The sequence below is a fragment of the Microtus pennsylvanicus genome, chromosome 2 (genome assembly GCF_037038515.1).
Source record: "Microtus pennsylvanicus isolate mMicPen1 chromosome 2, mMicPen1.hap1, whole genome shotgun sequence".
Classification (NCBI taxonomy): domain Eukaryota; kingdom Metazoa; phylum Chordata; class Mammalia; order Rodentia; family Cricetidae; genus Microtus; species Microtus pennsylvanicus.
Window position 1 is genome coordinate 57318775 of NC_134580.1, and position 16742 is coordinate 57335516.

Consider the following 16742-nt stretch of genomic DNA (forward strand, 5'->3'; position numbering starts at 1 on the left):
TGAACAAATGCAAATAGCTGTAGGGTCATCTACCAGGCCAGGGACAGCCTATCAGCAAACATGTCTCCAAAGAAAACTGATTCTCCCTTCCTCGGCAGCTGCCACTTGACAATAGCTCCTTAGCTAGAGGTGGGGCCTCTGGCATCCATGCTGGAACTATGACTGGTTTGAATTTGTGCAGTTCTTATGCAGGGATCCACAACTGCCGCGAATTCATGCATACATCATCTCATCATGTCCAGGACCCTGAGTGTCATAGCTCTCAATCCATTCCTCAGGCTCTTACATTCTTCCTGCCTACTCTCCCACAACGTTCCCTGAAACGTTGGTGTGAGGAGGCTCATATAGCTAACTCCTTTGGGTTAAGCATTTATAGTCACTTAGTCTCAGGACATTGACCAGTAATAGATCTCTGTCAGCGCCTAATTGCTTTATATACCTTGTTTGTTTTATATTTTCATACACATCTATTATGGAGTCAATATACATGTTTCTACCCCCTCAATAATTACTTTTAATCTGAAAAAAATCATAGCAATAACATTGAAAACTAGGATATCAAGAAAAGATACATTTATTTCCACAAATTGAAATTCTTCTTGGATATCCTGTTTTTGCCCCAAGTCATGGAGATCTTGTGGCTATGGTTCCATGGTCATAGATGGGGTAGATGTTGGGGGTGAGCCAACTCAAAGGCTTGATTGTGTGTCTGTCTGGTAGTTGAGTTGGACAGTCTGGACCTCTGAGACCGACCACCTTCTCCGATGAGGGATTAAGCCAGCTCTCCCACATCCATATTGAAGGGTGGAGCCAGCTTTCCTCTGAGGGATGGGGCCATCTCTCCCATGCCGGAGTCAACAGGGGCCAGCTCTTCTAGGGCCAGTGAAGGATGAAACCTTCTCTGAATGTCCCTTAGACTTCTACACGCATGGTTTGAATGGGCTCCCATGTTAACACAGGCAGGATATTGACACATACCTCAGTTGCAGCAGGACCACGGACCCAGACGTGGCCTTCAGCAGCAGCTTGGGCCCAGATGTTGCCATGACCAGGAGTAGCATCACAGGACACTCAGATCTTTATGGGGTCCAGTGACTGCATAGTCCTCAGATTCTAACATGGCCCCAGGTGGTGGCCCAGACCCTGGTCATCTACATGGCCCTGAATAACAGCAACAGCCACTGATATCAACACTCTAAAGGAAGAATTTAGAAGTCTTCATTCCTGTTCACAACAAGAAGTGGTAGAATACACTGAACACTGAATGTTTATGACTTTCCTTATGGCCCCAGGACAAAGTGTATGCTCAGATCAAGAAAACAAGATGGCTAAGGACAGCCATACTGAGGTCTGCTTGCTTGGAGCAGACTGGGAGGATGTCGTCATAAAGCACAATGCATGGCAAATCTCCAAAGAGTACCTTAAGGGGAGAAAGGAACGTAGGAAGGAGGACTCCAACTCCCCTACAGGGCACAAAACAGCCTTACTGAAAAAAAAAAGATGAACTAAGTGATACTGCAAATGAGTGTAAATCAATGGTCGAAAGGCAAAAAGAACTGCACGTAAGCACTACACTCTAGCTGATAAAGCTGTATTTTATGGAGTTGTGAGCCAATGACTTGATGTCATTATCCAAGCTTACTGTGATTGAATAGCTTAGTAACAGGAAGGCAGATGGATTTTAACCAGGTTTTTACTGTTTGAGCTAGAGGTTTAGATGAACAAGGGGAGATGTCTAGATAACTGAATTGAAGTTGGAGGTTTGGGTACAAATTCATGCTTACTTCAACCTGAAAGACTTTATCTCTATCTATCCCTATATATGCTAAAATGCATACTAATAATGCATACACACAGACCTCTCTCACCCCCCCTCTAAATTTTCTTCTTTTTTAAATTTTTTACAGAAGACCAAGAAACAATGGCATCATCTCTCAGTATACCTAACACCACCCAGTTTGTGTGTGTGTGTGTGTGTGTGTGTGTGTGTGTGTGTGTGTATTTTATTTCAATGGAAAGCTCCACTTTTCTTTTAGAATGACTATTTCTCGGACTGGGCTAGAATATATACAGTATGAGCCTGAAGCATCTTGTATGGACAGAAATAGTGTAGAGTTAAAAGCAAAATAAGCCCCCTTTCAAGAAGCAATAGTGAGGGAAAATTTTAAGTAAGTAGGAAAAAAAGCATATGCCATAATTGCTGAGATTATGACAAACTCAGCAATGGCATAAATACAATTTTATTATGACTTATGATAATGCTGGTAGGAACACAAGATAAAGGATCATTTCTCGGGACCTGGTCACAATCTCGAAGCAGATAACTCAGTCCTAAAGCATAGATAGGATAGACAGGCTACAACCCTGTACAGTCTTCTGCCATTGACCTTCCATCTCCTGCCTGTAATGCTTCCATAACCTCCTACAGCAGCACTATCATGTTAAGTACATGAACTTGTTGGAGCATCTCATATTTGAACGATACCAGCTATAGGGGAGCGATGGTTATATGATTACTTGGAATATGTGTGATGACAATAGATGACTTGAGAACCTGGGTAAAAGCAGTGAACAATTGACAAAAGAGAAAATGAAGGGAACGAGCATTTCAAGCAGAGAAAGCTGCATATGTAAAGACCTACTAGTCATAATTGGCCTGATGAAATTGAAAGGAAGAAGGAACTGCTTTTTGAAATGAAAAGATATGGTTATGTGGTGGAATGGGCCAAAGAGGCACACTTAAAAGAGAACAGTTAAAATCTTGATCATTTGTCCCCAGAGCACTGAAAGTCATTTTGAAATTTTAACTGAGGAGCTAATGCAATCTTTGGAGAAGAACTTTGGATGAAGTCTAGAATGTAGGTTAAAGAAGAAAAGATGTGAATATATGGGCTATAGCAGTGAAGAGGCCAGTGCAGTTGTTTAGGTCAGTTGATGGGGGTTTATCCAGAAACAGAGAGTAGGCAAGAGAGTGGATGGAAACATAATCCTGGTTCTACTGAACTAGCAGTCTGCACATGAACAAGCCCCTGACCTTTCTTATTCCATTAAAGCACCTCTGGGTAATTACATTCAGGGAAGAATCCACTTAATGTTCACCTCTTAAAAACACTGTTTTACAGATTAGCAATACTTGGGTGTTGTTTAAAATAAAATTATTGCTTATGTCATAAAATTGATGGGTAATTTTCCTCCTTATAAAAGCATTGTGTTTTCCTCTGATCTTCATATTTTTCAAAAAGGTTTTAGCACTGAGAATCTAAAAACAGGTGTTAAAGCAGGACAAGGAAGGAAGGAAGGAAGGTTAAATAAGTTGAAACTATTTACCTTACACACAGGTATTAGGCAATGATTTGATGACTGCTTTTTGTAGTTACAGGGAATGATGCAGCCAGTTATTTCTCTCTTCTCATGGTGGCTTTAAAGCTAAGAGATGGCTTAAAGTGCTAGGAAGACATTGCAAAATATGAATAAACATTACCAAATGCCAAATTCCCATGCCTAAGTCTCAAACTACATAGGAGAACAGCTTACTTTGTGTCCTGCATTTTCCTTCGTGAAGTCAGATGGTGGCCCAGAAGACACTGAAGGTCTCATCCATCCCTTTTATATCTTGAGAGAAGGATTAGTATCTATAGATTCTCAATTGATGACAGATGCTTTCATTTTACTTCTTAATCCTTACCTTAATGATGCAAGAGTTCCTCCCTCATAGCTGCCAAGCACTTGTTTCTTCATGCCTTAGGAAGCCATCTTTCTGGATGTGAAGAGAATAACAATTGGGCCCTCAAAACTGCTTGTCGATTCCTTTTACATGCTGCAGTTAAGTTCTAGGTTCAAGATTGTAGTAGGAGACTACTTGTTTGTTTCTGACTCCTCAGCCCCAAAATAACCACACAGAAAGTATATTATTTGCAATACTGTTTGGCCAATAGCTTAAGTGTATTTCTGGCTAACTCATATCTTAAATTAACCCATCTCCATTAATCTGTGTATCGCCATAAGTCTGTGGCTTACTGGGTAAAGTTCCAGAATCTGTCTTTGGCAGGGCTACATGGTTTCTCACTGACTCCACCTTCTTTCTTCCAGCATTTAGTTTAGTTTTCCCCACCTAGCTGAGTTCTTCCTTGCTGTAGGCCAAAGCAGTTTCTTTATTCATTAACCAATAAAAGTAACACATAGACAGAGGGATCTCCCATTGGCACTCCAACATGTGCTAGCTAAATCTGCATAAAACCTGACAAGACTTGAAAAGGAATTCTAGACAAAAAAGAAGTTAAGCATTTTTTGGGGGATGGGGTGGGCTCTGTTTGCTAAAAGCAAACAAAGGCAAGATTTTTTTAAGAGACAGTTTCCTGACTCAGGAGTAGCAGCAAAAACCACATACTTTCGAAATGGCTGCTTCTTAGGCTGTGCTGCCAGCACAAATTCTGGCTCTTTCAGGAGGCTGAGCATTTAAATAGGTTCTGTGAGCAGAGTGCTATAAAAGGCTTAATGGTGCAACATAAACCCGCTGCATACTTGGAACTCTGTGTGTGTGCTGCTTGCAGAGGCAGTGAATACGCATCCACCAAGTTCAACTAGGCAGAGCCAAAAGGCAAAACAGCCTTGGTCCTAGTCATGCCGCTGCTTAGCTGTTTAAGAAGCACTTAGCATTTTAGGAAACAATCCTGGCCAGAAAAGGATTACAAATACACAATAAAAACAAATTCAGATGAAAAAGACCTCTAAATGGATCACAGTGTTGGATAAATCTACGTAGGCTTGGGAGAGAGAAGAAAAAGAGTATAAAGAGTTAAAAAAGGAAGTAAATGATTTATAATAAAAATAAAACAAAATTCTTAAGGAAATAGAGTAAACTTGTAGAAAAAGTAATAGGAATAAAGAAAAATAAGCAACATAAAGAGAATATACACACAGAGAGTCTGGATTATGTATATCGTGTTTTCTTTGAATTTTTTTTTTTATTGAGAAAAGGAAAAAAACAAGTTTCTGCCTCCTCCCAGCCTCCCATTTCCCTCCCCCTCCTCCCACCCTTCTCCCCCTCTCCCTACTCCTTTCCCCCTCCCTCTCCAGTCCAAAGAGCAGTCAGGGATCCCTGCCCTGTGGAAAGTCCAAGGTCCTCCCCCCTCCGTCCATATCTAGGAAGGTGAACATCCAAACTGGCTAGGCTCCCACAAAGCCAGCACATTAAGTAGGATCAAAACCCAGTGCCATTGTCCTTCACTTCTCATCAGCCCTCATTGTTCACCATGTTCAGAGAGTCCGGTTTTATCTCATGCTTTTTCAGTCACAGTCCAGCTGGCCTTGGTGAGCTCCCAATAGATCAGCCCCACTGTCTCAGTGGGTGGGTGCACCCCTCGTGGTCCCGACTTCCTTGCTCATGTTCTCCATCCTTCTGATCCTCATTGGGACCTTGGGAGCTCAGTCCAGTGCTCCAGTGTGGGTCTCTGTCTCTATCTTCATCTCCATCCATCACCAGATGAAGGTTCTATGGTGATATGCAAGATATAAGTCAGTATTGCTATAGGATAGGGTCATTTCAGGTTCCCTATCCTCAGCTGCCCAAGGAACTAACTGGGGACATTGCCTTGGGCTCCTGGGAGCCACTCTATGTTCAAGTCTCTTGCCAACCCTAAGGTGGCTCCCTTAACTAAGAATTGTGCTTCCGTGCTCCCCTATCCAACCTTCCTTTATCCCAATCCTCCTGTTTCCCCAAGTTCCCCCCATCCTCCCCTTTTCCCTTTTCTCTCCCCATCTCCCCTTACACCCATCCCACCCCACCCCCAAGATCCCAATTTTCTCCCCGGCAATTTTGTCTACTTCCCTTAGCCAAGAGGATAACTATATGTTTTTCCTTGGGTTCACCTTCTTACTTAGCTTCTTTAGGTTCACCATATGTAGACTCCGTGACCCTTATTTATGGCTAGAAACCAATTATGAGTGAGTACATCCCATGTTCATCTTTTTGAGTCTGGGTTACCTCACTCAATATAGTGTTTTCTATTTCCATCCATTTGCATGCAAAATTTGAGAAGTCATTGTTTTTTACCGCAGCGTAGTACTCTAATGTGTATATATTCCACACTTTCTTCATCCATTCTTCCTATGAAGGGCATCTAGGTTGTTTCCAGGTTCTGGCTATTACAAATAATACTGCTATGAACATAGTTGAACAAATGCTCTTGTCATATGATAGGGCATCTCTTAGGTATATTCCCAGGAGTGGTATTGCTGGGTCCAGGGGTAGGTTGATCCCAAATTTCCTGAGAAACCAAAACACTGATTTCCAAAGTGGTTGCACAAGATTGCATTCCCACCAGCAATGGATGAGGGTACCCCTTCCTCCACAGCCTCTCCAGCAAAGGCTATCATTGGAGTTTTTTATTTTAGCCATTCTGACAGGTGTAAGATGATATCTCAAAGTTGTTTTGATTTGCATTTCCCTGATCGCTAAGGAGGTTGAGCATGACCTTAAGTGTCTTTTGGCCATTTGAACTTCTTCTGTTGAGAATTCTCTGTTCATTTCAGTGCCCCATTTTTTAATTGGGTTAATTAGCATTTTAAAGTCTAGTTTCCTGAGTTCTCTATATATTTTGGAGATCAGACCTCTGTCTGTTGCGGGGTTGGTGAAGATCTTCTCCCAGTCAGTAGGTTGCCTTTTTGTCTTAGTGACAGTGTCCTTTGCTTTACAGAAGCTTCTCAGTTTTAGTAGGTCCCATTTATTCAATGTTGCCCTTAATGTCTGTGCTGCTGGGGTTATACATAGGAAGTGATCTCCTGTGCCCATCTGTTGTAGGGTACTTCCCACTTTCTCTTCTATTAGGTTCAATGTGTTCGGACTGATATTGAGGTCTTTAATCCATTTGGACTTGAGTTTTGTGCATAGTGATAGATATGGGTCTATTTTCCTTCTTCTATAGGTTGATATCCAGTTATGCCAGCACCATTTGTTAAAGATGCTTTCTTTCTTCCATTGTATACTTTTAGCTCCTTTATCGAAAATGAGGTGATCATAGGTTTGTGGGTTAAAATTTGGGTCTTCTATACGATTCCATTGGTCGACTTCTCTGTTTTTATGCCAGCACCACACTGTTTTCATCACTGTAGCTCTGTAATAGAGTTTGAAGTCAGGGATGGTAATGCCTCCAGAAGATCCTTTATTGTATAGGATTGTTTTGGTTATCCTGGTTTTTTTTCCATATAAAGTTGATTATTGTCCTCTCAAGATCTGTGAAGAATTTTGATAGGATTTTGATGGGGATTGCATTGAATCTATAGATTGCTTTTGGTAGAATTGCCATTTTTACTATGTTGATCCTCCCAATCCAAGAGCAAGAGAGGTCCTTCCATTTTCTGGTGTCCTCTTCAATTTCTTTCTTCAAAGACTTAAATTTCTTGTCAAATAGATCTTTCACTTCCTTGGTCAGAGTTACCCCAAGATATTTTATGCTATTTGTGGCTATCGTGAAAGGTGATGCTTCTCTGATTTCCCTCTCTGCTTCCTCATCCTTAGTGTATAGGAAGGCAACTGATTTTTTGGAGTTGATCTTGTATCCTGCCACATAACTAAAGGTGTTTATCAGCTGAAGGAGTTCTTTGGTAGAGTTTTTGGGGTCGCTTATGTATACTATCATATCATCTGCAAATAACGAAAGCTTAACTTCTTCCTTTCCAATACGAATTCCCTTGATCCCCTTATGTTGTTTTATTGCTATTGCTAGAACTTCAAGCACTATATTGAAGAGGTATGGAGAGAGTGGACATCCTTGTCGTGTTCCTGATTTTAGTGGGATGGCTTTGAGTTTCTCCCTGTTTAATTTAATGTTAATTGTCGGCTTGCTATAAATAGCTTTTATTATATTTAGGTATGACCCTTGTATCCCTAATCTCTTCAAGACCTTTATCATAAAGGGGTGTTGAATTTTGTCGAATGCTTTTTCAGCATCTAATGAAATGATCATATGGCTTTTTTCTTTCAGTTTATTTATATGGTGGATTACATTTATAGATTTGCATATGTTGAACCAGCCCTGCATCTCTGGGATGAAGCTTACTTGATCATAATGGATAATTTTTCTAAAGTGTTCTTGGATTCGGTTTGCCAATATTTTATTGAGAATTTTTGCATTGATATTCATGAATGAGATAGGCCTGTAATTTTCTTTCTTGGTTGGGTCTTTGTGTGGTTTTGGTATCAGGGTAACTGTAGTGTCATAAAAGGAATTTGGCAATGCCTCTTCTGTTTCTATATTGTGAAATACATTAAGGCGTATAGGTATTAGCTCTTCTTGGAAGTTCTGGTAGAATTCTGCATCGAAACCATCTGGTCCTGGGCTTTTTTTCGAAAGGAGATTTTTGTTAACCGTTTCTAATTCTTCGCGACTAACAGGTCTATTTAGATCATTCACCTGGTCTTGGTTTAGCTTTGGTATATGGTACTTATTTTAAAAAATGTCCATTTCTTTTGTATTTTCCAGTTTTGTGGCATACAGGCTTTTGTAGTAAGATCTAATGATTCTCTGAATTTCCTCTGTGTCTGTGGTTATGTCCCCCTTTTCATTTCTGATCTTATTTATTTGTGCGTTCTCTCTCTGTCGTTTAATTAGTTTGGATAGGGGTTTGTCGATTTTGTTGATTTTCTCCAAGAATCATTGATTCTTTGGATTGTTTTCTGTGTTTCAATTTTGTTGATTTCAGCCCTCAGTTTGATTATTTCCAGTCTTCTACTCCTCCTAGGTGAGTCTGCTTCTTTTTTTTCTAGAGCTTTCAGGTGGGCTGTTAAGTCTCCAATGTGAGCTTTCTCTGTTTTTTTTAAGTGGGCACTTAGTGCTATGAACTTTCCTCTTAGGACTGCTTTCTTAGTGTCCCATAAGTTCGAGTATGTTGTATCTTTATTTTCATTGAATTCCAGGAAGACTTTAATTTCTTTCTTTATTTCTTCCTTAATCCAGGTATGGTTCAGTAGTTGACTGTTCAGTTTCCATGAATTTGTAGGCTTTCTGGGGGTAGCATTGTTGTTGAATTCTAACTTTAATCCATGTTGATCTGATAAGACACAGGTGGTTACTAATATTTTTTTGTAACTGTGGATGTTTGCTTTGTTACCGACTATGTGGTCGATTTTCAAGAAGGTTCCATGAGCTGCAGAGAAGAAGGTATATTCTTTCCTATTTGGGTGGAATGTTCTATAGATGTCTGTTAAGTCCATTTGCTTCATTACCTCCATTAATTCTCTTATTTTTCTGTTAGGTTTCTGTCTGATTGACCTGTCCATTGGTGAGAGAGGAATGTTGAAGTCTCCTACTATTAGTGTGTGCGGTTTGATGGCTGCCTTGAGTTTTAGCAATGTTTCTTTTATGTACGTGGGTGCTTTTATATTAGGGGCATAGATGTTCAGGATTGAGACTTCATCCTGATGAACTGTTCCTGTTATGAGTATAAAATGCTCCTCTCCATCTCTTCTGATTGATTTAAGTTTGAAGTCAATTTTGTTAGAGATTAGTATGGCCACACCTGCTTGTTTCTTAGGTACATTTGCTTGATAAGCCTTTTCCCAGCCCTTTACTCTGAGTAGGTGCCTGTCTTTGTGGTTGAGGTGTGTTTCTTGTAAACAGCAGAATGTTGGATCCTGTTTTCATATCCAGTCTCTTAGCCTGTGCCATTTTATAGGTGAATTGAGTTCATTGACATTAAGTGATATTAATGACCAGTGGTTGTTAAACTCCGGTCACCTTTTTAGTAGTATGGTTTGTGTGTTTCCCTTCTTTGAGTTGTGTTGGTGAAGGGTCTCTAGATGTCTGAGTTATTGTGGTCATTGTTGGACTCCTTGGTTAGTGATTTTTCTTCTATTACTTTCTGTAAGGCTGGATTTGTGGCTGTGTATTGTTTAAATTTGTTTTTATCCTGGAAAATTTTATTTTCTCCATTTATAGTGAACGAAAGCTTGGCTGGGTATAGTAGTCTGGGCTTGCATCCATGGTCTCTCAGTTTCTGCAGTACATCTATCCAGGACCTTCTGGCTTTCATGGTTTCCATGGAGAAGTCAGGTGTAAGTCTGATAGGTTTACCTTTATAAGTGACTTGGCCTTTTTCCTTTGCAGCTCTTAATATTCTTTTCTTATTCTGTATGCTTTGTGTTTTGATTATTATATGGCGAGGGGATGTGTTTTTTTTTTTTTTGATCCAGCCTATTCGGTGTTCTGTATGCTTCTTGAACCTTCATAGGTATATCTTTCTTTAGGTTGGGAAAGTTTTCTTCTATAATTTTATTAAATATATTTTCTGGACCATTGAGCTGCACTTCTTCTCGTTCTTCTACTCCTATTAATCTTAGGTTTGGTCTTTTTATTGTGTCCCGGATTTTCTGAATGTTTTGTGATGAGAGTTTGTTGGACTTGCTGTTTTCTTTGATCAGTGTGTTTATTTTCTCTATGGTATCTTCAGAATCTGAGATTCTTTCTTCTAACTCTTGTATTCTGTTGGTTATGCTTGTTTCTGTAGACTCTGTTTGTTTACTTAAATTTTCCATGTCCAGCTGGCCCTCTGTTTGTGTTTTCTTCTTTGCCTCCATTTCAGTTTTCAAGTCTTGAACTGTTTCCATTATCTGCTTGATTGTTTTTCCTTGGTTTTCTGGGGTATCATTCACTGATTTATTCAATTCTTCAAACTTTCTGTTATACTTCTCATCCATTTCTATAAGGGCGTTCTTTACATGCTGTTTAAGGGTATCAATCACTTTCATGAAGTCAATCTTTTCTACTTCTTTTTGATTAAGGTGTTCATGTCCTCCCGTTGTGAGGTTGCTGGTTTCTGGTGGCTTCATGTTGCTTTTCAAATTGTTGGGTGAATTCTTGCATTGGCGTCTGCCCATCTCTTCCTCCAAATGCTCCCCTATGGATCTTCTTTTACTGGATCAGGTCTCCTTGCCTACTGATGTACCTTCCCAGTGATGGCTCTCCCTAGTGATGGCTCTCCTGGTGCCGAGATCAGATCTCCATGCCCAATGATGGCTCTCCCCAATGCTGGCTCTCCTGGCGCTGAGATCAGGTCTCCGTGCTGGTTGGTTAGCTCGTAAACAAAGCCTTCTTTGAATTTTTTGACTGCAGAGAGAAATTTGTTTCTGGGGACTGCTAAGCTAAACCAACACATATATTTTAAAGGTTTCTTGACTTCAAAATTTGAATTTGAGAATATATTGCTTTGCAAAAGAGGTTCTTCTTTTATTTCCACAGAGGATGAGAACATGTGGATTGCTTCCAGACTAATGTGGCTTGATGGACCAAGACCCCTGAAGGATCGCCTTGAACACCTCTCAAAAAATTGCTTTGTCCAATAAACAGCCGGAAGGAGTTTGGAGAATGACTATGCCCATATTCTCAAATATTGCCTATAAAAGTTTGTTTACATTTAAAGGGAGGATATACTACAGAGATGGATACTTTGCATTGGTATGGATTTTGGTCTATTGATACAATTTAAGGTCAATTTTGTTATACTGTGTATATATATTTCTGCTTTTGATTAAGGTATTGTGTTTGTGCAGCTCATTTAAAAATGTAATGTATAAATAAGAAATATAAGTTAGTAGATAATGATCTATAATAGTCACTTTGTAGTTATGTTAGTTAGGTTTTCTAGATATATAGAGATATATTTCAGTTAGATAGGTATTCTTCAAATCTTTCAGAGACAGACTTTCCTCCTCTTTTAGGAAAGACCTACTGATAATTTGCAGACCTACTGATAACCCCTCCCTTCCTCACCAGCTCATGTAAGCAAGGCTGGCCATCTTAACCCAGGCAGGTGTCCCCTCTGTGTTTCTGGAATTTTATCCTCAATACTATGAATCCCATGAAAATGATGTTTATATAGGTTTTACTTATGACTGTAGACCTAGGCTAGCTCCTAGTTTGTGACATTTTAAAGCGCAATCGTACTTGTGAATTGCTGAGCTGCTCAGTTCTATCTGTTCCCTTAAGCTACTGTCATTTGTTTGCTCAGTCGATGCTGAATAAAGTTGAGAGATAGCTAACACTGATGGATAAATTCTAGCATAGCATAAAGAAAAAGATTCATAGGCTTCTTTTACAAATCTTTATTTATTTATTTATTAAAGATTTCTGCCTCTTCCCCGCCACCACCTCCCATTTCCCCCCCTCCCCTGAACAAGTCCCCCTCCCTCATCAGCTCCAAGAGCAATCAGGGTTCCCTGACCTGTGGGAAGTCCATGGACCACCCACCTCCATCCAAAGTAAGGTGAGCATCCAAACTGCCTAGGCTCCCAAAAAGCCAGTACGTGCAGTAGGATAAAAAAAACCCATTGCCATTGTTCTTGAGTTCTCAGTAGTCCTCATTGTCCGCAAGAATCTTATCATAGCAATTAGATTTCATACTCGCCTCAAATATAAGGCATAATGTATGTCTTTGCCCTTTCCAGAGATGTTTCATTATATTCTCAGGCACACTCATGCTGAGTTCTTTTCCCTGTTTCATTACTCTCTGATTTCTGTCAGTTACTCTATGTTCTTACTTTGTACCTTAGTTTGCATCCACATCTGCTTGTGGTTTGTAGTTCTCTCATATGAAAATACATTTTTGTTCATTAGCTTTTGGCACCTCACAGAAAGAATTTAAAAGAGATTGAAACACTAAGCTTCTCATTACAGCAACAATTAGAAGCTTAGTGGCAGCTTTGTCCTCTATGGCTGAACTCCAGTTACCCAGGAGGTTGCCTGATAAGATTATAATTAAAGACTGCTAATCTTGATAAGATTATAGGCACTGGAAGTTTCAAAAGTTTGCCAAAGCAGCTCAAATGAGAAGAGATATATTCTCCTACTGATGTTTCAAACAGTACTTCACTGAAACGCAATTCTTGGAATCAATGGCAACTAAGTCAGTGTGAGAACTCATATTTTCCCCAAACTAAATCACTATTCCTCAAGAGAATACGGTACGTTCTACTGCCATGTGGCTTATTGTAATTGAGATTTGCCTGTATTTCTTGAGCTCTGGATGGATAGCGCCAATCTTTCTCTGCTGCGTGCTTTGTATTCTAAATGCTGCTAAATCTTTGTTAGTCATGTTTATAATCTCATTTGATTTTCACCAAGTATGAATATGCCGTTTATGTAATCAGTCAACCTCTCTCTATATCCAATTGTCTAGTTGTCTAGCAACTAAAGGAGTGCTATTTAGTATCAATGCAATTTTAAGTATAAATGCAATATAGATACTGAATCATATGAAAATGATGTGGTCATTTAGATGCTTTAGAACAAACTATTAACTTTCTATAATTATCATGATAGTATCATAATAATTAAAACCTTTTACAGAGCAAAGCCAGGTCTTTGACGCTGTTTTTGGGTTTTCAGGTAGTGACATCTGCTGGTTTGAGAAATATTAGTTTGCTCTTCTAGTGCTTAGACCGGTGAATCTCAAAATCTGACCCCCGAATAACAGCGTCTGTATGACTGGAGGACATAGAAATACAATTCCTGAGCTATGGGTAAAACTCAGTGGTAGAGCACTTACATAGCATGAGTGACGTCCTGGGTTCTATCCTTAGCCTTAACAGAAAAGAAATTCTTCAGCTGTACTGTCAGTTGATTGAACCAAGAACTTCAGAAATAGAGCTCAGCTGTTGCTTCAGTTTCTACTTATTTCGAATACAACAGGAAGCAGTGTCTTAAGCGATGGAGAATGTTTCTTTTTTAGTTGTTTACTAGGATTTTCATATGAATTAGTGTTTATATCATAAATCATTAAAATATTTTTAAACTATCAACCATCTAGTAAAGAAAACTTCTTATAAACAATTCTTTAAAGAGGGGACGAAGAACATCAGAATCAGGCTACTTAAAGACTGGAGTGTAGGCTCTGTGAATGGTCCCTATAACTTACCTATGAAGATCAATTTATCCAGGAGACAGTGGATGCAAAAACACAGATAACATGTCCTCAAGAAACGACATGGAAGCAGGATCAGTGGTTAATGATCAGTACTTATGAACAAAGCAAGTATGAATTCTGAACCAGTTGGAGACAATAAGTTGGTTCTTTCCTGTTGCCATGGAGACATATTTGGACTAGATAAGACCTGTGATTGTGAGAGGGCAAATTGCTAGTACTCTTAAAATTTCAGTGTCCTGATAATTACAGTTTCGAGTGCTGTGTTGAGGGTTATTTTCTGACATTGTATTAAAGAACATACCAGAATCTAAAAACTGCAGCCATCTGGCTCTCCCCTAATCATTCGGGGGTCAGAATAAGCTTAAATTCTCAAGGGAAGTTTGCCCGCCTTTATAAGGACACAGAAAAGATTTCTCTTTTTGTGTTCCAGGGCATCCTGAACTCATTCTATCATACAGTTTTCTTCACACAACATAACATGAGGACCCTGAGAGTTCGTGTCTTATAAATTTAGGAAATAAAATAGGAAGTACTATTTTGAAAAAGTCCAAAACGCCTTATGAGATTTTCAAGAAAGGTCCAAGAAGCCTTACTGTAGATGACTAACCCTGTAACTATACGGTAAATTACATACATGGATCAGAAGGGAAGAAGAAAAGGTTTTTAAGTCTCTGTGATCTTTCTTATGTCATCTCCATCCCACAAAGAGACACACAGCATATTCTCAACCAATACAAATGGTGTATGGTCATATAATGTTTCCGCCTAGACAAGCCTATTAGAGATGTCCATGGCTATTGATGGAGCTTGGCCAAATTGCATCTTCTGCAGAGAAAGTGACATTATCCCACACTCTCAGATGTAGATCTGATACCCAGCTTAAACTCCGTAGCTGTAGATCGGTCACACTTTATCAGTTAAATGTTTGCTGAGAACAGCAAAACAGTCAAATTCATATTTGCCAGGCACAGATGACTTTGCAAACAGACCTGTTTTTTTTAAGGATTACAGTTTTGAGATAGGACCACACCTACCACAATCCCCATTCTTTCTCTATAAAGTTGAGATCTAAAAAATCTTGAGGAAGTTATTGGTAAGTGAACTTCCAAAGGCAAATCTGAGAGACGAGTACTGTCCTAGAGACTTTAGCTTGATCATGTTTGTGTACACACACACACACACACACACACACACACACACACACACACACACAGAGAGAGAGAGAGAGAGAGAGAGAGAGAGAGAGAGAGAGAGAGAGAGAGAGAACTTTAAAAAGTTAGGAGTTACTTGTGGTGTGTGGTGATATTTTGTGTGTTCTTTAACAAATAAAGCTTTGCCTGAAGATCAGGGTGGGAGCTGGCCACACTAGTAAATCATAGAGGCCAGGCAGTTGTGGAACACACTTTCAATTCCAGCACTTGGGAAACAGAGGCAGATGGATCTCTGTGACTTCAAGGCCACCCTGGGCTAGGTGAGAGAGAATAAATCAGTCTAAAAGAGAAACCGAGCCAAGTGGTGATGGCTCACACCTTTAATCCCAGCACTGGAGAAATAGAGACAGGAAGTGATATGCCTGGGAGGAGAGAGGAATATAAAGTAGGAGGAGACAGGAGCTCGAATTCAGTCTGAGGTTTCGTAGAGACAGCATTCAGTCTGAGGACTTGTAGAGACAGGATACCCCATTTAGTCTGAGGATTTCCTGGAGGTAAGCATTAGTGGTTGGCTGCTCTGAACTCTGATCTCTCAGTTCTCACCCCCTAATATCTGGCTCTGGGTTTTTATTATTAAGACCAATCAGAAATCATGCTCCAGTTACTAAGGCACACCAAGTTCTGCAAATGTGTTATTTGGAGACTTGGGTTACTGACTCAAGCTGCTTCAAGCTCACACTGTCCCTTAATTTGGTCCTAGTGGGAGTGGATGCACAAAGACAAGGGTGCAAGTTAAATTTTTTTCCAATACATTTTAAATTAAGGACACCAAATTGCTTCCTCTTTCCTTTTCCACCCAAAGCACCACCTACTTTTTCCTAGAAGTCTGGCCTTCAAATTCACATTCCCACACAGGCTGAGGCCTGCTCCAGACTCTGAGTCCAGACATCACCTTCTGCTGGAAGCATAGAGGTCCTCGTGCTCACAGCTAAGCACCAGCGAAACCAGGAATGTTGAACGTTCACGGTTGTCTCTTTAGGGGTAGTTATATAACCTATTTTCTGCCCAGAAGTTTGAGAGCAGGGGTGATTAATAACCTAGCTGACCTCTGAGCTATCAGTAGGGCCAGACTACATCTGGCTCTCCCAGACTCTTACAAGCAAGGCCAGAGATGGTTAGTAGCCTAGGTGACCACTATGCTATCTGTATGACTGAGACCATATTAGATCCTCCCCTAGGACTACAAGTATGCACAAAACACAACTGGCCTTTTTGATTTCTAAAAGAAAGAAGAGGCTTATTTTATTTTTAGGTGTGTGTGTTTGGGTTTGTGCAAGTGGGTGGTGCCATTGTTTGGGGGGGCTGGAGGGGTCAGATCCCACAGATCTGATGACAGTGTGCCACCCTGCTGTGTGGCTACTAGGAACGAGCTAGGTCCTCTGCAAGGGCACTGTGCATCCTTTACCTCTGGGCCATCTCTTCAGTTCCTCTTTTTGATTATCAATATGGTATTACCTCCATTTTATTTTCTCCCTTTGTTTTGGGGTTTCTGGGGATCAAATCCAGGGCCTGTTACATATGCTCAATGAGTACTTAGCCAGCAAGCCCAGCCCTAATGTCCTCTTCCATTGCCACAGCTGTAGTAGAGAGTTATAAGGCTTTAGTTTCTGATTA